At 48.3% G+C, this 23,006-nt stretch overlaps 1 pseudogene; it reads right to left on the bottom strand.

Annotated features, from left to right (window-relative positions):
* Positions 1-265: 265 nt before the first annotated feature.
* The window catches only part of LOC123822886, a 38,648-nt pseudogene continuing 15,907 nt past the window's right edge, over positions 266-23,006 (bottom strand).

The raw sequence follows: 23,006 nt of genomic DNA on the forward strand, positions 1-23,006 counted from the left end.
GCATTCTTTCACTTCCGTTTTGGATCTAAATTCACACATTGATTTTTGAGAAGTTAGTTTGTTTGATTCCAAAGTGTAGATATATTACTTATCTGTGATTGCAGAATCAGGGGACTCCCAGAGGGTCCCAGAAGCTGCTGGGGGGCCCATGTCAGGTCCCCAGGCTGACTGGGGGCCACTAGTGAGTGTCCTTCCCCAGCTCCCATGGCTTCTGGGGTTCCTGCAGACCCTCTCCCTGGAGTGTGTGATCAGGGTCCTCCCTGGGCTAGTGGAAGGACAGAGCAGCATACACAGTGGGCTCATCTGGGGGGCTCCTCTGATGGGGAGGATGGGGGTGCAGTGGTCTCCCATCTGAGGGTCAAGAGGTTCAGCTGGGCGTAGGTCACATCCTGGGAGTCTTCAGATGCAGCAGCCTGGAGCAGGGGGAGAGTGAGAGGGGTGAAAGGTGGTTTGGGTTGGGGAAGCCTGGGGTGTGGGGAGGACAGGACCCACCTGACTGTCCATCTGCCTGTTTTCTTCTGCTTGTCTGCCCTTCCTGTCCAGCAATTCCTCTGACAGGGGGGAAGGAGAAGGGGTCATTCTCTGCATCTGCCTTGATGTTGAGAGGGTCACCTGGGCATAGGTCACTCCCTGGGGGTTGTCATGAGTCCTCTTCTGCTGCAGAGAGACAGTGAGACAGAACCAGAGTCTCCTTGACCCCACAGTTGAAACCCTCCAGTCACATGTCCACATGGTGTCAAAGTGACGACTTAAACTTCAGATCAGATGAGGTCATCCTCCTGATGGAGTCTGCAGGGACTCCCTGAGCCTTTGGGACTCCTGGTGCTTCCATGGATCTGACTCTTAACCTAACGCTCTGTCTCTTGCTCATTTGGCTCCAGCCACAGGGTCCATCTGGCTGAAGCAGCAGGTCCTGCCTCATGGCCTTTGCACCTGCTGTCTCCTCTGTTCTCCCCCTCACCACACACTCCTCCCCCCTGCTCTTGCGTTATTCTCCTTCACAACACCTAGCTCTCCAGGATGCCATCTGTGTGTGTTTGCAGGTTTCTCGCTCACCCACAGGTGAGCTTGAGGAGTGTGGGGACAGGCTGCTCAGGCCTACACTGTGGCACCGACATGGAACCGGTAACCGGTGATCTCCCGTCACAGATGCTGGGTGAATGAGTGATGGGACCCTAGGACCTGCAGGAGGTTCCCTCCTTCATGCCTTCTCCTGAGACCTGGGTCTGCACAAGGTCAGACAGAGATTGAGTAGCCAGCAGAGAGGATCACCCAGGAGGGGTCATGAGGACACAGGGAAGGTACAGGAGTGAGTCACAGCAGAATGACCTGGTGCCCTTAAGGAGAGGTCAGTGTGGATGCTGCTGAGATACAGGTGAGGTGGACAGGAAATGACCATTGGAGTAAACTGGGCAAAACGAAGGTCCTTGGTGTCTTGGACAGGAGCAGGGGTCTCACCTGTGGGTCCAGCACCACCCTCTCCCTGGGCTGTGGATCCTTCACAGCAGCATCTGCTGGGGCAGAACAGGGAGTTTCTCCTGTCATGGTCCCTGAGATCTCAGGGCTGCAGTCCTGACAACTCCCAGATGGGTCACTAACCCAGGGGTGAGGTGAGGGGCCTGGTCACCCAGTGTGGTTTTCAGCCTCTCTCACCCCTGACCCCCACAACCTTTCAGGCTGTCCCCTCCCCCATTGCTTCCCAAAATCCTTGTCCCCCATTCCCAGGGCAGCTTTCCCTTCCTCCCACAGAGGGGCTCTTCCTGGGTGTCCACAGCTGGGTTGGATCTGGGGGAGGAGTAAGGGGAGTTAGGGGTAGAGAAGGTCCTGTGTGGGTGGGGGTCTGGAGTCTTTGGGGCAGGAATTACTTGGTGCACAGGCCCGTCTTTGGGCTCTGGGTCTGTGGCCCCTGCAGGAGGTCAGATATCAGACTTTCCCTGGGCTAGTCAAGAGGGAGAGTCACAGCCCAAGGAGTGTAGGGGCCTCTCCCCATGTGATTGCAGGGGAAAGAAGGAAACTTTAACACACTTGTGCATACATTTCATATTTCAGGAGATTGAAAAGTATGAAAAATTACCTTATTTTATGTATATGTACTGACATTAAATGTAATCTTTCCAGAATTTCTGATGTGAGATTCTGGAGAAATCTGTTTTCTCAGATGACCTTCCCCATCTATTTGTTCTTCCTGCAGCAGGTGCTCTGAGCCCGTTTCTCCTGTGACCCAGGTCACCCCATTCCCTACTCACCCGATGTCCTGTCTTTGCTCTGATGCTGGTGTTGGAGGAGGAAGAAGAGGAAGAGGGAGAGGAGGAGGAGGAGGGTCACTGAGACCCCAATCAGCATGTTCAGGGTCCATTGGAGACCTTGGGCTGGAGTGACATCATGAATGAGCCAATGGTTCCATTTAATGAGCACTTACAGTGTGGAAGGCACGTGCTAGCATCTGTCATTCATTTGCTCTAACTTCACAGCCCTTGTGCACCTGGAATGGCTGCCTGACCACCCAGTCCACTGTGTCTCAGAGAGGCTAGCCACATTCCCCAGGCCACCCAGCCTAGCCAGGGCAGGGCTGGGACTGGACCCCATGATGTGGGCTCTCATTGCTGTCCTCATGCTGCTCCCAGGTGGACACCAGCACCAAGCTCTGGGCTCCACATCTGTGGGGGTCATCCTGTTCACCTGGAGCTGAACGTCCTTCTTATTACCTGCCCCACAGCACAGCAGGGATACAGGTGGGCAGGCATGGGGTGAACCCTGATGCGTGCTGGGGATGGTGGGGCTGGGCTGGGACTCTGACTTCCTGAGCTCTGTGAGTTCCCTTACATCACCTAATGTCACTGCAGCCTTGTGAGCAGGAGGGGACCAGGGATGGACAGACACGAACCTGCCATTCAGAGAAGAGAAGGGACCACCTGGCCCCACAGCAGGAGCAACAGAGCTGGGACCTGAACTAGGTCTGACTCCAGCCTTTGTTCCCTGCCCTGAGGTGAGTCTGGGAGCCGAAGAAAAGGACCTGGATGTCTCAGGCCCTTGTCCTGCATGTCCCTCCCTGTACAGTGTCACCATCACTGCTACAGAGGGGACAGTCTCCATAACTTCACGTCTTTGGGTGCTTCCCTGTCAGATCTCCCTCCCTGAGGGTCAGAGCCACAACTGAATGATTTGAAAAAAAAAAAAGAAGCTCTGAGCCACAATTTTTCTCATTTTACACTTGGAGACACTGAGGCACAAAGAGGGGAAGAGCCTGTCCAAGTCAGAGCCTCCAGAGGAGCCTGAATTTCCTCAGAACTCAGCCCCTGTCCCCCAGGATACACCCACCACCTCCCCACAGAGACCCTCACTTACCACTCTGTGGTCCTGACTCCGTGGTAGAGAGGGGCAGATCCTCAGACTGTTCTGGAAATTCAGGTTGGGGGGTGAGGGGTGGGGGGCTGCCTTCTCCCCCACTTGAGCCTGGCTACCCCTGTCCTGGGTGGGAATCACAGCATGTCCTTCTGCCAAGACCCTTCCCACCCATCATCTGGCTGCCACACAGCCCTGGAGGGCCCGTGATCCCCCCCGTGCATCACTGCCAGGCTCGCAGACCCCCAGGGAGACAAGGTTCCAGAACAGGTTGTCTTGTTCTCTCTGGGAGCAAGGCCTCTGCTAGTCCCCCATGCTCATCCTGGTGTCTCTGGGTGAGGCCATGGGTGCTGCAGAGGGAGTGGGATCAGGATGGGGGGCCCCTGGCCTTTCCTCTTTGCTCAGCCCAAGGCCTCTATAGCTTCCCTTGTCCCCAGACCCTGTCTGGGCCCCAGGGATACAGAGGACAATGAGGCAGGGGTGGGGTGGTGCTGGTTTATCCATCCTCCTGGCAGGTAAGAGTCTCCTCATCCTGGTGTTCCTTCGGTGACTCCCTCACTCCATATCTGGCCTAAAGGTCCTGTGGGGACAGAGTCTGAAATGACCATGAGGATGCAGTGGAGGAGCTGGGGATCCTCACCTGAAATCAGGAGCTCCAGGGGGTCACTGGGCTGTGACAGCTGGAAGAGGGAGGAGCTGTGTGAGCTGTAGCACCTATAGGTCCCATTGTGGCCCCAGGTCACAGGGCTGATGGTGAAGTTGGCCTGAGAGGGGGCAGCCGTGTCCTTCAGATGAAGCTGCTGGGGAGGATCCAGGGACCCCTCCCTGTGCAGGTGGAAGGTATCAGCCCTGACCTCAGATCCACACTGCAGGATCACGTTTGCTCCCCAGGGCACTGAGGGCCCTGGCTGTGCTGAGAGAGAGGGTTTCTCGTATATTTCCTGGGGAGAGGAGGGCTGTGATGTGCAGAGTCACTGCTACCCCCCACACACTTGACTGTGAGCTGATGGGCCATGTCCTTCTGCAGGGCTGCTCACTCCCTCTGTCAGCTCCTCTCAGTCCCTCTGAGTCAGTGCCTTTCATCTTTATGCTTCTCAGTCCCTCCCCCTTAGACCTAAGCCCCTCTCAGCCTCTGCTCCAGGACCCTCACCTGGATCCCATCAGCACAGTGGTGACCCTGGGCCAGAGCCCCAAGGAAGACAGTCAGGACAGGGGGCAGGACAGGGCTCCTAACCTGCAATCATGATGTCCAGGGAGGCGCTGAGGGCTGACCACACATAGAAGAGGTTGTGTCTGCTGTAGCACCTGTACTGGCCCCTGTGGGTGAAGTTCACAGGGCCCAGGGGGAAGTCGGGGCTGTTCTGCCCATGGAGACTCTGGGGCAGTGTAGTCCCCTCGTCCTTGGTCAGAGCGAATGTGTCAAAGCCAGGCTGTGAGTGACACTGGAGGGTCAGGCTGTCTCCAGGAAGCAGCAGGGGGCCTGGCTGGGCTGACAGAAAGGGCTCCCTGTACACACCTGGGGAGAAGGTCATTGTCACCCAGGGGACACACACACACTATCCATGGGGGTTGCAGGGAGAGCTGTCATTTGTGCTTTTCTAAGTCTCCTCCCTGTGGTTCTCTCCCCAACAAGCCTATGTCACTGACCCCAGTGACCCCAAGGCTTTTAATCACAAGGTTTAGATTAGTTATTTGGGCACAAGAAAGAATAGAAGCCAAGTGTGGGCCACCTCACCTGTGACCTCGAGGTGCAGAGGGGCACTGGGCTGAGACCACACATTGGGGGTTGGAGCTGGAGGAACCATAGCATCTGTAGGTCCCCCCCCATGGGAGGAGCTCATGGGGCCCATAGGGAAGACAGCCCTGCCAGCTCCCATCATAGGGTCTCTGCTCAGATTTTCCTGTGTTGGAGCGGCTCAGCCCCTCCCTCCTTCAGCAGGTGGAAAGGGCCTGATGTGTCCTTTGAGATACAGAAGAAGGACACTCTCCCTCCTGAGGCCACCACTGGGCCTGCCTGGGCTGAGTGGGAGGGTGCACTGTACTCTCCTGAGGGAGAAGGAAAGATCTGTGTTAAATGTGGGACAATCACTGCACCTTCCCCAGGTGTGGGCTGTGAGGGGTGATGTCTCCCTGCAGCCACACTCTGATCTTCCTTGCCTGTGAGTAGGGGAACTCAGTTCCACCCTCTCACCTGTCATCACCAGCAACAGGGGGGTCACTCTGCTCAGACCAGTGTCTGGAGCTGGAATATGCACAGTGGTATCTCCCCCACACTGTTGGGGGCTCATGGACTTAATGGGGAACTTGGTCTTGTTGCTGGAAGCCTGTGGGATCCTTGTGTCCAAGTTCTGAGAGCCCCTGTCTTTATACAGATTGTAGTGATCTGCCTGCAGACACTGCTGACACCAGATGGTCACAGGGCTCCCCTTGCTGACCATGGGGCCTGGGTCAGCCCAGATGGAGGGTTTGGGGGGATTCCTGGAAAGGAATCAGTCCTGCAGTGCCAGGGGGTGTCCTTGTCCCCTCAGTTTCCCCAGCTTTCATTCCCAAGACCCCTCCCACACTGGTCACCATCAGCCCAGACCCACTGTGTGTCCCTCAGCTGCCCTAGGGGACATCACTGTGCTGAAGCAGGAGGTCTGGGGGAGGACTCACCTGCCTGGACCTGGTCCCACGGGCCCTGACACAGCCCTGGAAGAGAGTTCCTGTGAGTTATTTTTCATCCCCCCCACACAAGCTCCAGGCCTGTTCTTGGGCCCCTGAGCACTGGGAGTCACACATGGGTCTGAGTCACTTCTTCTTCCACCAGGATGTCTGTCCCACACTGAGCCTCCTCAGTCCCAGGGCCCTTCAGGGGAATCGGACCTGGGAGAGAAAGGCACCCCATCCCTCTCTTTTTGCCAAAACTCAGCAAGACCCGAGAAGAGTGATGAAGGTCAGGGTCATAACTCTGTCTCCCAGGGTTCCCAGTGGTTCAGATGATGTACAATGTCCACAGCTCAGCAGGACAGACAGACCCACAGGGGTGTAGCTCCGTGTGACAAGTCTCAGTTTCCTACTCAGTGGCAATTGGCCCTCCCTGAAAGATAGTGGAGGAGACAGCAGGTTCTGGGGACTTTTCAGTAGATTCAGCAGACTGAGTCTCAGCAGGCGCCCATATGTACTGCCTCCATGTCATGTCACACTCAAGTCCAGAGGGTAGGTAACACCTCAGCATGAGGGGCAGAGGATGCTGGGTAGGATGCAGGAGCAGCCCAATTTTTGTTGCAGTTCTGACTCTGCCTTTTCCAGAACCCAGGTAACCATGGGCATTCATTTTCTTTCCTGAGACAACGTAAATGCAAAGTTTCTTCTGGCCTTTCTCCATTCAGGCATCTGGCTGATATTGACTGAGCAGGTGCCCTGTCCAGCACAGGACCAGCACCAGGGGGGTGAGAGAACATCACTATAGACCAGAAAGAGGGTGATTATTCTAAGAGCTGTGAGTCACCAAGGTATTTGGTGCCCTGTTCACATGGGGGCCTCTGCTCCCTACAGGCACTATTGGGTTTGTTCTTTAAAAGTTACAGAAAAGAACTCAGTAAAAAAACATGTGAGCAGATGGGTATTTTCAGAAGTTACCATTGTGTGGGAATAGACTGTAGTAAGATTTGTGGATAATAAACAGTGATAAAACTCCAACACTATAGGATACCCGTTGATGAGTTAGTCAGAGTTCTAAGTGGTTTGTGAGGATTTGTTATGAAATCTTAAGCAATCCCTAACATAAAAGTGTGTGTAGAGTTGAGTGAGAAGTGCTGGAAGTCTTCTTGTGTTTCTTGGTCTAGGAGGTGTGCAGTGGAGTCTGCACAGAGCAGACTGGCTCAGAAGGTGCCCATGACAAACCCAGTGTGGCCACGACCCAGGTGTGTGAGTCTGGGGGAGGGGAGGTGGGCACTGGGAAGGGTCTGGTTTGTAGGAAAGACTTGGCTCTGCTGGGGATGGAGAGTTTAGCTCAGCCTGATCTCCAACAACATGGACCATTAGGTGGGGCTCCTTCGGTGTATTGGGGTGAGGTGGAGACCTGTGGAAAGACTGTGTGCAGGGAGGACCTGTGACAGGTAAGTTCAGGTCCATGGGAGTAAACTCCTCAACTGGGAGTGAGGGTCCACAGGAGGCCAGGCAGAGGATGATGGGTTTGCACCCACTCGATGTCTTGGGTCTTCACCTGAGTATGACTGTGGAGGGGAACTGGGTCACAGAAAGAGGGTCTCAGGGTCAGAGCTGTGGGTGTGTTCATTGGGTGGGGGGAAGAGAGGGAAGAGCTGAGGGCACATCAGCTCTCTGCCTGGGTGGCCTGGGCAGCCAATGGGACTGTCTCCAGACTGACCACCCACTGAAGGGCAAGAGGCATGGGGAGAGGATTACAACATGGTCACCTGATCCACAGAGAGAGCCACCTGCCCTCCCAGCCATGTGTGTGATTTGGTTTCTGCCTCACACCCCCCATCTCAGACTTCCTCATCTCTGTGAGCAGGAGACCTTCTCTCTATCCCTCCCATCCAAGCCCCTGAGCATGTCTGCCTCCTCACTGCCCTGCTCTGTGAGGGGTAACCCTGCATCTGACACTGGCCACTCTGTGTCCATAAGCTGAGCAAAAGTAGCAGTTGAACACTACTCACAGGTTTTAATCTAAGACAAAGGGAAACATTTTTGATGTTCGGCTCAGCCAATCACTTCCACTCTCCTTTTTCCCTCATTGCAAACAAGGGTGAGAACTCAGCTTTCATGGGTGTTGTGAGGATCAGTAGAGCCTGAGACCTGAACAGGTTCCCTCTGTGTGATTTCTGGGTCCTGATTAAGACACAGGTTTGAGACTTGTGGGAGGAAAGGCTACTTGGAAGCCACATACAAATCCCTTAAGCTCTCGGGGGGCATCAGAAGCTACAAGGCATCCTTGGTTGATTGACACATGAGCCCAGACTGAGAGGAGACAGGAAGGACGCTGCTCATCCTGGATCTTGGACTCACCACACTCAGGAGTGAGGGTGGGAATCCCACCATGGGCTGAGCCTGAGCACTGGGAGCCTCTGACCTGGAGGGAGTCCTGTCTCTCATGAAAATGCCTGGGGATATGGGGTCACTTGTAAGGCAAAAAGGATCCATTGGGGGCCATGGCTATTGACTTGCATTTGTTATTAATGCGGTAAAATCACATAACATAGATTTGAGCCTTTTAAAATGTGGAATTCACTGGAATGTAGTAAGTGCACAGTGTCTCAATCACAACTTTTATGTTGTTTTAATAAGGAATTTGCTTAATCCTGCCCCCAAATTACACAAAGCTGTCAGTCTCTCATCTCTCCTCCTCATTATCCCCCGACAAGCCCACCTGACTTCTGTCTCTGTGGGTTTCCTCCTCCTGGACGCTTAATACAAACAGAGTTACAGAAAATGTGACCCTTTCTCTCTGGCTTCTGTCACTTAGCTGCAGAATGTTGATGTTCACCCAGCAGGTAGCAAGTGTGAGTATATTGTTTTTATGGCATAAAAAGAGAACTCCAGCCTTGGCTGATGTGGCACAGTGGATTGAGCACAGGCCTGTGAACCAAGGGGTTGCTGGTTCGATTCCCAGTCTAGGGCACATGCCTGGGTTGCAGGCCGGGTCCCCAGTGTGGAGTATGTGAGATGGAAACACACACTGATATTTCTCTCCCTCTTTTGCTCCTTCCTTTCCCCTCTCTCTAAAAATAAACAAATTTTTTTTTAAAGAAAAGAACTCCAGGGTTATGAAGACACAAGATTTTGTTTATATGAGTGGGATCCAGCATGAAGGGGTGTGTAGATGTGAACCCAAACCCACCATGTGGGGCAGCCCCTCAGGTCACAGGGGTGAGAACAGGACTGTCAAGGGGAGTCAGTGAGGATGAGGAGGGACAGCCCCACAGTGGAAGGCAGGAGATGTCTCCCCAGGAACATGGCTCATGTTTCCTGTCCCCAAACCTCATCTGCCACCTCTGTTCTCCCGGACACATCAGCAGACAGTTTCCCCACCTGTGGTCAAGCTGTCATTCACCACCTCCTGGGTCATCAGGTGGGCTCCATGGCTCCCCCCCACTGTGAATGGTGCCCTGTTCCCTCTGTGCTCACGTCCTGGCTGTAGTGTGGGCCCTCCTCTCAATGTTCAGAGGCTGAAACAGCAGGACCTGAGGTGTTCTGACTTGTTCTGTGATGGGCTGATGCTGTCGGCTGTCCCTGAGGATCATGACATGGGGGTGTGAGTGAGGACCTGGGGAGACTCCAGCTTCCCTCCTGGGGTCTGTGCTCCCCGATGCCCCACTTCTCAGAGTGTAACTTTCACACGGTTTTGTCATGAGCCCTGACTCAACTCTGCCAGCTTCCTGTCTCTTCCTTGGATCATCTCAGCCTTGTTGTCTCTAAACCTGCACAGATTCACTTTCTTTTTTAAAAATATATTTTATTAATTATGCTATTACAGTTGTTTCATTTTTTCTTCCCTTTATTTCCCTACATCTTGTTGCCCCCCTCCCATCAGCATTACTCCACCTATGTTCATGTCCATGGGTCATACATGTAAGTTTTTTGGCTTCTCCATTTCCCATCCTATTCTTAACCCTTCCCCCTGTCTATTTTGTACCCACCATTGATGCTTATTCTCTGTATCTTTTCCCCTCATTTTTCTTCCTCCTTCTCCCTGCCTACAACCCTCCACGTGATCTCTGTTTCTGTGAATCTGTTCCTATTCTAGGTTGAATTTTTAGTCCGTTTTTGGTTTTGTTTTTTTAGGTTCAGTTGTTGATAGTTGTGAGTTTGTTGTCCTTTTACTGTTCATATTTTTTGATTATCTTCTTTTTCTTAGATGAAGTCCCTTTAACATTTCATAGAATAAGGGCTTGGTGATGATGAAGTCCTTTAACTTGACCTTATTTGAGAAGCACTTTATCTGCCCTCCCATTAAAATGAAAGCTTTGCTGGACAGAGTAATCTTGGATGTAGGTCCTTGCCTTTCATGACCACAAATACTCCTTTCCACCCCCCTTCTTGCCAGCAGGGTTTCTTTTGAAAAATCAGCTAATTGTCTTATAGGAACTCCTTTGTATATAACTGTCTCTTTTTCTCTTGCTGCTTTTAAGATTCTCTCCTTATCTTTAATTTTGGGCAATGAATTATGATGTGCCTTGGAGTGTGCTTCCTTGGGTCCAACTTCTTTGGGACTCTCTGAGCTTCTTAGAGTTCCTGGAAGCCATTTTTTTTACCATATTAGGGAAGTTCTCCTTCAATATTTTTTTTCAAATAAGTTTTCAATTTATTGCTCTTCCTCTTCTCCTTCTGGCATTCTGATGATTTGGTTGTTGAATCAATTAAAGTTTTCTTGGTAGTTCCTAATCCAGTCCTCATTTTTTTGAAATCTTATTTCATCATTCTGTCCTGGTTGAATGTTTATTTCTAACTTCTGCTCCAAATCATTGATTTGAATACTGGTTTCCTTCCCATCACTCTGGGCTCCCTGTACATTTTCTTTTATTTCGCTTTCGCATAGCCTTCACTTCTTCCTCTATTTTATGACCATACTCAACCATTTCTGTGAGCATGTTGATTACCAGTGTTTTGAACGCTGCATCTGAATAGGTTGGTTACTTCTTCATCACTTAGTTGTATCTTTTCTGGAGCTTTGATCTGTTCTTTCATTTGGGCCTTATTTATTTTTTTTTGTCTCATTGTGCCTATTATGTAGTAAGGGATGGAGCCTTAGGTATTTGCCTGGACACAGCAATCCATATTGTTATGTTGTGGTGCTGTATGTGGGCAGAGGGAGTCCAAGAGGGAACTGTGCTCCCAGTGGGCTTTCAATCACTTCCTCTGCTACCCACAAGCAAATTGGGACCCTTCTGATGTTCATTCCTAGGTGGGTGGTTTTGTGTATTTCTAGCATCCAATGGGTCTCTCCAGTGAACTCTCCTATGAGGCTGGGAGTTTCTTCTGCTCCCTCTTCCCCCCTACAGGTTTTTTTCAGTTAGAGGTTTTGAGTCTTTATTTCCCCACACTGGAACCCTGGGTTGTGCTGTCTGTCTCACTCCCCAGTTGTCCCTCCTAGTTTATTTGCACACAATTGTGGGACTGCTCACTCTGCCAGCTGTCACCTCATTTGGTCTTCCAGCCACTGACTTGGTGCAAGTCCTCTCCACTCCATCTGCCTGTCTCTGCCCCTTCTAGTGGTCTGTATGGATGTTTCTTCTTCAACTCCTTGGTTGTCAGACTTCCACACAGTTTGATTTTCTGGAAGTTCTTGTTATTTTTTGTTTTTAAATTATATTGTCCTTCTTTTGGTTATTCAAGGAGGCAAAAGTGTATCCATCTACATCTCCATCTTGGCCCAGAAGTCTGCACAGATTCACTTTGGACTAGAGTTTACTGTGCTTCAGAGCTCAGGATTAGTAATAAATGGGCAGGATATGGAAATGGTTAAGTTGGGGTGTTCTGGGTTCTGTCTGAGAGGCAGACCCCAAAAGCTCATTCCCCTACAGCTGAGAGATCCACTAAGAAAAAAAAAGCTGATGAGCCAGGTTCTATGAATTAGGGGTTGGTGTGTCGGGCTCCTGAATATCCTTTTCTATGGAGCTCCTTAAATTCCCCCATGTAATACAGTTTCAAACTGAAGGGACAGAGACCTCAGCTGAGTGAGCTCCGAACAGACAGGGTTTGCATCCCCTCCCCTGAGACCAGGATCTCCAGGGTTCCCTACAGCTATGGGAAGGTGTGGTGTGACTTGAAGCACCTGTAGGTCTCTCCATGGGCTGAGGTCAAGGGACTCATTAGGAGTTGGGTGAGGTGGGAATGGGCTGACCCCTCCATGGAAAGAAGGAAAGTGGCCCTCGGGCTCTGTGACTGACACAGCAGGGTCATGTTCCCTCCTCAGACCACCGTGGGGCCTGGCTGGACTGAGAGGGATGGTCTGTGAGGGATCCATGACAGAGAAAGGAGGTTCAGGCTGGGCTGGGCTCTGCCTTCCTGAGCTCTGTGAGACCCCTTATGTCACCACAGGCCTGTGAGGAGGAGGGAACCAGGGATGAACAGACATGAACCTGACACTCAGAGGGAGAAGGGACCCCCCAGCCTAACAGCAGAAGCAGTAGAGCCAGGACCTGGACCAGGCCTGACTCCAGCCCTTGTTCCCTCCTCTGAGCTGAGCACCTGAGCTGAGGGACAGAGCCTGAAACCCCAGACATTGTCTTCTTATCCCTCCCTGTGCACTGTCACTGTCACTGCTACAGAGAGGACAGTCTCCAAAACATAAGGTTCTAGGGGACTTCCCTGTGTGCCCCCCCTTCAAGGATATCAGAGCCACAACTGAAAGAATTAAAAAAAAAAAAAGAAGAAGAAGCTCTGAGCCACAATTCTCTCCTTTTATACTTGGAGACACTGAGGCACATAAGAGAAGGGTGTGTCCAAGTCAGAGCCTTCAGAGGTGTCTGAGCTTGCACAGGACTCAGCCCCTATCCCCATGGACACCCCCACCACCTCCTCACAGAGACTCTCACTTTCTGCTCTGTTGGCCTGACTGTGTGACTGGGGCTTCTCGATTCTCAGAGACTTCTGGAAATTCAGGATGGGGGTGAGAGGTGGGTGCTGCCTTCTCCCCATTTTATCTGACTGTGCCTCTGGCAGCCTGGATGCAGCATGTCCCTCTGCCATGCCCACCCCCTCCTATCACCTGCTAGCCCCAGAGCCCTGGGGGCCCTGTGGTTCCAGCATCTCTGCTTGACTCCCAGTCCCTGGGACACAAGCACATCCCTGAGTGTCTGGGGGACATGAGACCCCCTGATGGATGCTCAGAACTTCCTTGGGCTGTTCTGTGCTCCCTCTGAGCAGAGTTCTCAGGGACTCAGCAGCTGTGGGGATGGGTTCTGTGGGTAGAGGGCAGGGGCCTCCAGAGGGTCCTGGGAATGAAGACAGAAGTGGGTGGGGACTAACCCTGGAGTCAGCAGTAACCCAGGATCTTCTGCCACATCTCCTCTTTGGCCCCCTACACATGCCTCCTGCCCACCTGTCATCTTTGGAACCCACATGAAGGGGAGGAGTGGGCAGGACTGGGAGGGTCTCTGGGGGCAGATCTCTGTTGGGCAACCACCACTCAGAGCCCCTCACTCTCATCCAACTCCAGACATCTCCTGGGGACAGGACTCTGAGCTGACTGTGCACTCAGAGAGGATGGGGTCAGGGCCCTTCACCTGAAATGGGGAGCTCCAGGGTGTCTCTGGGCCCTGACCTCACCTGGGGAGAGGTGTTCCTATAACAGCCATAGCACCTGAATGTCCACCCGTGGCTGGGGGTCACAGGACTCACAGTGAACTGGGCCAGCATCTGTCCCACTGGGGGTGAGGCTGTGAGTTCAGGGTCCAGGAGAGCCTGTCTTCTCCTTCCTTAGTCAGAATGAACCTGTCAAATTCCTCCCATGTGCCACACTGGTGCCTCAGGTTCCTCCTGAGGTCACCACAGGGCTGGGTAGGGCTGAGAGCCTGGGTGTGCTATAGGCTCCTAGGAGAGAAGGAGGCAGTGTGTTAAATGGGGCTTATACCTTCCTCACATCCCCCAGGTCTGGGCTGTGAAAGGGAGACACTCTGAGAGCATCTCCCTTCCTGAGGGAAGACCCTGAGGCTGGGACTCCTGGTTGTCCCCTCACCTGTCACCACCAGGTCCAGGAGGTCACTGTGGTCCAAGAAGTCAGAGGGACAACAAAATATTTCTCTGCATTGATGTCTTCCATGAAGAACTTGGCCTGGTTCCCGGGAACCAGAGGTTTCTGTCTGTCCAAGGGTGTATCCACTTCTTCTGCATACACACAACACTCCGGGTCCCCCGAACACCAGATCATCACAGGGTTCCCTAAGGGGATCACAGAGCCTGGCTCAGGCCAGATGGTGGGTTTGTGGGAGGGTCCCTGGAAGGAATCAGAGGCTGCATTCCCCCACTCCCTCATTCCCCCAGCTCAGCCCACATCCCTCCTCTTTTATCACCTAATCCCTGGACCTCTGTGTCACCTCCTGAGCCCCAGAGGTGAAGTAGGAGGAGGGACAGGGAAATTGGGGAGGACTCACCATTGTGCTCACAGGTTTTCTGGCCTAGATTCAGCCCTGGAAGAGAGTCCCTTGTCAGATTTTCACCAAAATGTCTCAGCTGATTCCCTGCTATTAGGGCCTCATCTGCTCCAGCTGCCTGAGCCCTGAGGTTCCCCATGAACCAGCCTATGAAGCTGCCACATCCTTTCCTGCTGCCCCATCCCCATGTCCACAACTGACAGAGGCAGAGAAGAGCAGGGAGGATGCACATCTGCTCTGAGTGCTCCCGCTCTGCAGGTAGACGAGACCCTAGGTGTTTCTCTGTCCTCCAGGCTCCAATCCTGAGCCTGGAGGACAGAGATGCACAGGATGTGGTGAGTCAGGGGCTGTTGCCACCCTTCCGGGTTCCCACACCTGTGGACCCACAGCAAAGGGACAGCCGCACCCTGGGCCTGGCTCTGGGGTTTTTCTATGATGAGGGGTCAGGAGGACATGAGGCACTCAGGAATTTCTCAGTCCAGATCTGGGGTCTCTTCTCACTGCCAGGACCCTCTGCCTGGTGTGTGGTCCTGTCAGAGAGAGTGGGACCCAGGCTCTGGTCCTCCATCCACCCTCCACAGGCTGATGCTAAATAGAACTTTGCTACTCATTGTCTCAGCCTCCCACAAAGAGGATATACTTGTTTACTGATCACCTAGTAAAGCCGAGTGTGTCAGAGCTAGAAATGCATCCATGATCCAAAAGACTGATTTTCTGCATTTTGAGAACTCTTAGTAGAAAATAAGCATCCTAAGTCTAAAGTGGAAATACCTTTACTTACAAAGGAGAAATGAGAAAAAATATGAGAACTCCTGGGACCATGAGTAGTCTGTGGTTGAGGAAACAGCTGTTTTTTTTTCATCTTCATTGAGGGATATGTTTATTGATTTTGTAGAGAGATGATGGGAGAGACAGTTAGAGAGGCATTGATGAGAGAGAGAAACATTGATCAGTTGCCTCCCCTACACGTCTGGACTGGGATTGAACTCACAATCTTTTGGTGTATGGGATGACACCCCAAGCAAGTAAGCCACTGGGCAAGGGCTGAGGGAAGAGCTGTTGAATGAGGTGGAACCCTAGAAGGTGGGACTGAGAATACTCTGGAGAGGAAAGAATATTATAAAGAAATTCAGAAACAGAGACTGTCTGATAGCAGTAAGGGAGGGTGAGGTGGTGGATGGTCATGGGAATGCTCTATGCCACACAAGGATGTTGGATTAAGTGTGTAAGGCAGAGGAATATACAGGAATGAACTGTTACAGTCACTCTGGGTTATGAATCTCATAGTTGCTGTGTGTTACAGAGGAACTAGAGCAGTGTAATCTGTGTGTTTAATGTATAATGTGAACAGTACTTGAACTCCAATCCTGTGTATCCAACAATATTAGATGAAAGGCTTCCATGGATTCACCACACAATCCATGCATATTTTTAGCTGTCATAACACATGCAAAGAAGGGAAATAAGAAGAAGAAATCTCAGTGTTGCTTCTAATCCTGTACTTTTAGCTGGAAACTTGGAAAGAATATGCTAATTCTACAGAACTCTAAGCAAGCAGAGATGGAGGAGAACAGATGGTCCATAGGAGGTGGTGTGAGTGTGTCTCTGAGTGCAAGTATATATGTGTGGGAGTGTATATGTGTGAGTGTGTGTATGTGTGTGTGTGACTGTGTGTTCACAGAGTAACTGCACCTGTGTGGTTGAGGGAAGCAGCAGTGGGAGCTGAGGATGGAGGGTCACAGGTGGATGATCATGAACAGCTGTGAGTTCAGAATAGTCTAAATTTACCCTAAAGACATTGAGGACCATGGATGGATTTGAGCAGAAATGGACAGATTCTGAAAAAGAGGTGGAGAGACTGATAAGGAGGGTAAACTGCAGAAGAGAGTGTGCACTTAGAGCTCAGAATCCAGGCAGGTGGTGGATGTGGCCATTGCTGTCGGGATGTGAAGGATGACCTTCCCTCTCCACTTTGTTGATTGCAGACCCCAAGGAGCCCTCATGACAGAGAGCCACGAGAAGGGGCAGGGACAAGCCTGGGGTCTGTGCACACACTCTGCTCCCACAGGAGAGCTCAGCACTCCCTCCAGCCCCTGGAACACAGGGGTTGCATCTCACACTGTTTCCACATGACTCTGTCTCTGTGAGACGTGGTCTCTTTCTCTCTCCTTCTTCTTGGGGTTAATCCTTTGGGTTATTTCTGCCTCCTCAGAGCACCGTTGATGCTGGGTGTCACTCTTTTATTGAAATTGTTGAGACTTTGAGGATTTGGAAAACAATGGACATTCGTGAGTTCTGTTAGAGGCAGAAAAACACCCCCAACACTTTAAATGTCGGTTGCTTCAATACTACATCCTGAATGGCTGAAGGACCCTTAAGCAGCCTGCTTGCTCTGCTGCTCTCACTTTTCTCACTCATAGCTCACTGATACCAGCACCACCACCACAAGTGTGATCAGAATTCACGCTGCCTGAGATATGGGGGCAAAGGAAACCAGGGAATTCAGATTTAGCGACATTGGAAGTTTGAGAAACTGAAAAGCAGAGATACCTCATCCAATGGAGCCGAGGAAAGGATCAGACTCAGACCACAGAGCAAGGTCACGTAGTCAGGACAGAGATCCTCGTAGTGCAGTTGGTAGCTCTTGGTCTTTCTGTCACAGGTGCTGGGCCAGTTGGGGGACGATCTGTGGAACAAGGTGAACTTCATTCCACAAATGAAATTCACTCCATACAAAAAATGGATGCCAGATTCACGATGGACTGAAGAGTAAACTAATTACTTTTTCTTTAGCAAAATATGTAGGAGATGTCTTTGTTTTTTTCTTTTGAGAGAAGCTTGTTTAAAAAAATATTTTAATTTTTTTTATCCTATTACAGTCATCCCAATTCCCCCCCTTTGCCCTCCTCTGCCCATGCCAGGCCCCCACTCCCACAGTCAATTCCCACACTGTTGTCCATGTCCACTGACCATTCATACATGTTCTTTGACTAGTCCCTTCCCCTTTTCCCCACTATTATCCCTCTCCTCCCCGCTCTTTTCACTGTCAGTCTGTTCCATGATTCCATGCCTGTGGTTATACTTTGTTCATGAGTTTATTTTGCTCATTAGATTCCTCTTATAGGTGAGATCATATGACATTTGTCTTTCACCAACTGGCTTATTTCACCTAATTAGCATACTATTCTCCAGTTCCATCCATGCTGTTGTGAAAGGCAGGAGCTCCTTCTTTCTTTCTGCTGTGTAGTATTCCATTGTGTAAATGTACCACAGTTTTCTGATTCACTCATTTGCTGATCTGCACATGGGTTGTTTTCAGCCTTTGGCTCTTGTAAATAGTGCTGCTATGAACATAGGGGTGAATAATTTCTTTTGAGTTGGTGAATAGGAATTCTTAGGTCTATTCCCATAGGAAGAGAGGATGGGATGGGCAGGGGAAGGCAAAGAAAAAATTGGGACAACTGTAATAAAACAACAATAAAACATTGAAACACACAGGCACACACACACACAGAAACAGAAATGAGACATAGCTAGGTGGGCTGTAGATGAGGGGGTGTAGCTGTCCATTACCCAGTGCTGAAATCTCACCACCTCTTGAGATTCATATTCAAAATAGGATAGAATCAGGGGAGACGTAGGTGGCCCATGGTTTTGAGGAAAGCCTCTTAGATACACATGCACACTCCTTTTCAAGGCTGGACTCAGTTTTGGTCAGCACACCCTCTGGACAGTAGATGAGCTGTCCTCACTTGGGGATTCTGTGATGACTTTTGTGGATTTACTTTGCAGTATCAGGTTTGTGCTGTTCTTACATTAGGAAAAAGGATAAAGTCTCAGTGGACAATGCTATAGCAGAGCTTTTGATGATTTGTTTTTCAGTTGTTAAGGTGAAGCTCAAGATCAAAATGACAGGATGTGGTGGGAAGGGTCCCCACACCACCGTGTGTACTGTGCAAGGTGCCAGTCACACAGGAAGAGGACCAGCTCTGCTCACCCTAAAACATAGCAGGTGCTGAGGGGACTGACCCTGAGCCACATCACTCAGTGCCCCTCGTGTCTAAGCCGTGATGTTTGTCTTTCCTCAACTCTACAGTCAGAGATAGATTTTAACATAGTTTGTGGCCATTTGAAAGTGATAACTACAACTTAGTTCACAGTATTTAATATTTCTGGGTCAAGCTGATGTAGGAAAAGGTTAGGGATATCAACTTATTTATAGGAGAAATATGAAGTCTCTCTCTACTAATATCTATTAGGTTTTATACCAGATGCATATTTTTATTCTATTGCCAAACATAAAGCAAAGTAAACAGCTTGATTCTGCATTTCTAGAAGAGAAGAAAACCTATGAAGTCTGTTTTTTGTTGTTGAAATCATGTTTTTACCTATGAGTCAAAACCCATTTTCTTCTATGAGAGAGAGAGGGGGACAGAAAAGGAAAGAGAGAGAGAGAATTTTTTAGTTTGGTAAGTTTGCCACAATAAAAATACAGCTAAGTGGGTGGCTTAGGTCAGAAGAAATTAGTTTTATTAGATTCCAGATTAGTTTTATTTATTAGTTTTATTAGATAAATCTAATTAGATTTATTAGATTCCAATTCACATGAATTGATTGACAGATGAATATTATATATACTATAAATATATAACATTAGTAAATATAAATACATTTCACATATAAATAAAGTTATATAATTATATATAAATATGTAATAATATAACAGATATAATTACATTATATATAATTATATAATGAAAATATAAATATAATATTAACATATTGTACATATGATATAAATATAACATCATATATTAAAACTGTACAATATAAAATATGAATATATAAATATATAATGTGTACAATGCCATGACATGTAAATTATAATATAATATAAATATATAACATATAACGTAATGTTTATTATATTACACACTATTATATAATAAACATAATATAATATATGATTATATTGTGCACTATATATCATATGTTATATACTATATACTATAGTATACATGATATAATATGTAGTATTTATATATTATAAACATCATATATTATATTACATATAAATTTCTACATTATTTAAATATTTATATTATATATTATATATTTATATATTCATAATGTATAAAAATATGTTTATATATTTATGTGTGTTATATTTATATATTTATATATTACATATAAGCATGCATGTATATATTTATATATTCATATATTCACATACATTATATATGTTTACATATTATATATAAAACATATTTCATGTGTTTACACACTCACATATTTATATATCATATTTATATTTTATATATAAAATATATATTTATATTTTAATTTTATATATTATATAATATATATTTATATATTTATTAAATATTTTATTATATATTATATAGAAATATATAATGTTTATGTATAATATATATTATATTATATGTATAAGCACACACAGATAGTAGATAAATGAGACATATGTAGATACATTCTAAACTTTTCAACATTTGCTCTGGTCAGCCCCATTAGTTGTCCAGCTTTTCAGGTAAGTTGTTTTTACATAAAGCCTGTGGATAATTTTTTCCAGCTTTACTGACATATAATTGAGAAAAGTGTTAGGTGACAATATGTTGACTTGATACATTTAAATATTGTAATATGATACCTTCATAGATTTAATGGGAGTCGGGGGTACATGGGGTGGGAGAAGGAGGGCAAAGGGGGGAAAATCGGAACAACCATAATAGAATAACAATAAAATATAAAAAAAGAGGTATGAGCAAAAATATCTGAGTCACATAATTGTCACTTTTTTGTGATGAGAACATTTAAGATACATTCTCTTAGCAACTTCCGGGTCCATCACACAGTCTGGTTAACTGTACTCACCAGGCTGTACGTGAGGTTCCAGGATGTATTAATCTCATAACTGAAAGTCGATGCTTTTTGATCAACTTCTCTCCTTTCTCCCCACTCCCTGTGGTCACCACCATTCCACCCTCTGTTTCTACATGTTTGGACTCTTAAAAAAAAGATTTATTTATTTATTTTTTAGAGAGGGAAGGGAGGGAGAAAGAGAGAGAGAGAGAGACATGAATGTGCGGTTGCTGGGGGTTGTGGCCTGCAACCCTGGTATGTGCCCTGACTGGGAATCGAACCTGCGATGCTTTGGTTCTCAGCCCGAGCTCAATCCACTGAGCTACACCAGCCAGGGCTCTACATGTTTGGACTCTTTAGATTCCACATATTCATGAGATGATTCAGTCTTTCTTTTTATCTGCCCAATGGATCTCACTTAGCATAGTGTCCTAAGGTTCCGTCAGTGCTCTCATAAAAGCCAGGATTTCCTTTGCTCTTGTGGCTGATTCACATTGCATTCCATTGACACTCAGACATTCCCAAAAACCACCCATGAGAGCATTCTGACAGTGTTTTACACCAAGGCAACACTCCTCCAAGCTGTCCCTTCACATGCCAGTGGATTGATCCCGAGTGATGGGATTTCTGCAAAAATGAGACTGGTGACACCTGGGGAAAAGAGAAAGGAATTGTGGGGTCCAGAGAGCCTGGCAGGTTTATATTCTCCACATGTGTCTCACTTTCCCCACTTATTTAGTGATGGAATTTATGTCAAGCCCTGTGAACTGAACTGTTTGAGGGTTCAATAACATTCATCTGGTAATGTTGCTATTAGAAATTTTAAAAAAAATTGTATTAGGAGAAGTTGGAGGAGGGCATGAGGTTTTAGATGCATGGACCCAAAGCACCATGGGGGGTGGACCCTCATATCACAGGGCTGAGAATGAGGGGAGCCATGGCAGGGAGAGAAAATACACATTGAGTGGAGGGAGCATCCTCAACCCCAGGGCTGAAGTAGGGATGGGGCATTGAGCTTGGGGACAGATCCTCCTGCGATCTCCTTTGACCCACACTCAGACCTGAAAGAGAGTCTGGAACTTCCTGAAGCTGAAGTTCTCTACAAACAAGGCAGTGTAGCCTCCCCAGTCTCTCTTGCTGCCCTATCCCCATGTCCCCGACAACTGACCAAAGCAGAGAAGAGCAGGGAGGATGGACATCACGCTGTCCACTCTGAGTACTCCTGTTCTGTAGGTGGGCAAGACACTGGGCCTGAAAGAGATGTACAGGATGTGGTGAGTCAGGGGCTGCTGCCACCCTTCTTGGTTCCCACCCATGGGGACCCACAGCAAGGGGATGGCCCCACCCTGGGCCTAGCTCTGGGTTTTTCCATGATGAGGGTTCAGGGTTCTCTTCACCCTTCAGGAGACACTTGGCACAGATCTGGGGTCTCTTCTCACTGCCAGGATCCTCTGCCTGGTCTCTGCTCCTGCTCAGAGAGGGTGGGACCCAGGCTCTGGTCCTCAGTTCAACTCTGATGGCCTTGCTGTAAGTAGGACAATCACTTACTTTTCTCAGCCCTGCACAAGTGAAATAGAGTTTTAGACTTTGACTAGTCAAGAAACAAATAATTAGTGATCACCTACTCCCTGCCAGGTATTTGTGCCAGAACCAGAAATACATCTGTGATCCAGGAGACTCACTTCCTGTTTTTTAAAACTCTGATTAGAAGAATATGGGAAGTCTAAGGCTACTATTTTAGTTAAATTATTTGCAAAGGAGAAATAAGTGAAAATATAAGAATAAGTGGGAGACCATGATTAGAACAACTGTGGTTGGGGGGTATGGGTGTTTGAAGAGGGAGAAACTAAACAGGTGAATTAGAGAACATTCTAAAGAGGAAGAAACATTCCAGAGAAACCTCGAGACATGGAGATTGTCCAAAAGGGAGGCAGAGAGGTTGAGGTGGTGGCTGGTCATGTGGGTGTTGTCCATGGTGCATGGATGTTGGGATCACATCTGTAGGACAAAGGGGAGTATGTGAGGAATGGACTGTGATGGACAGATTCTGTTATTAAAGTCCTGTGTGCCCTGTGTCACAAAAGGACTGGAGACATGCAGTATTTGTTAGGAAAAAGGAAATATCAGTATTTGCTGAACTCCAACATTGTGTCTTCAACTATGTTCCATAAATATCTTTCCTGAATATATCACATGATTCTCACATACCCCTAGCGGTCATGAACACATTTAGAGAAGAGAAATAAAATGATGCTAGCCCATTGGTATTTCTCATTCTGTGACTATCTCTGGGGGATTGGAGTGATTACTGGGTCTATATGGCTCTGGAACAGCCTATATGAAAAAAAGAGAGAAGTGTGGAGTGGCAGATTATGTGTGAGTCTGTGTGAGTAGATAGTGTAAACAAGTGTATGCATGTGAATGTGCATGTTTGGGTCTGAGCATGTGTGTATGTGAATTTATATGTGTATAGGTTTGTGTGTGTAAGTGCATGTGTGTGTGACTGTGTTCTCACAGGTAACTGCACGTATCTTGTTGAGGGAAACAGAAGTGTGAGCTGAGGATGGAGGGTCACATCTGGATGATCATGAATAGTTTTCAGTTCAGCAAGAATTGTCTGGATTTGCTCTGAAGACTGTGAGGACCATGGAAGAATTTTCAGCCAATAATGGACAGATTTTGAAACTA

This window comes from Phyllostomus hastatus, unplaced genomic scaffold, assembly GCF_019186645.2.
Source record: "Phyllostomus hastatus isolate PE091 unplaced genomic scaffold, TTU_PhHast_1.1 phas_contig_459, whole genome shotgun sequence".
Classification (NCBI taxonomy): domain Eukaryota; kingdom Metazoa; phylum Chordata; class Mammalia; order Chiroptera; family Phyllostomidae; genus Phyllostomus; species Phyllostomus hastatus.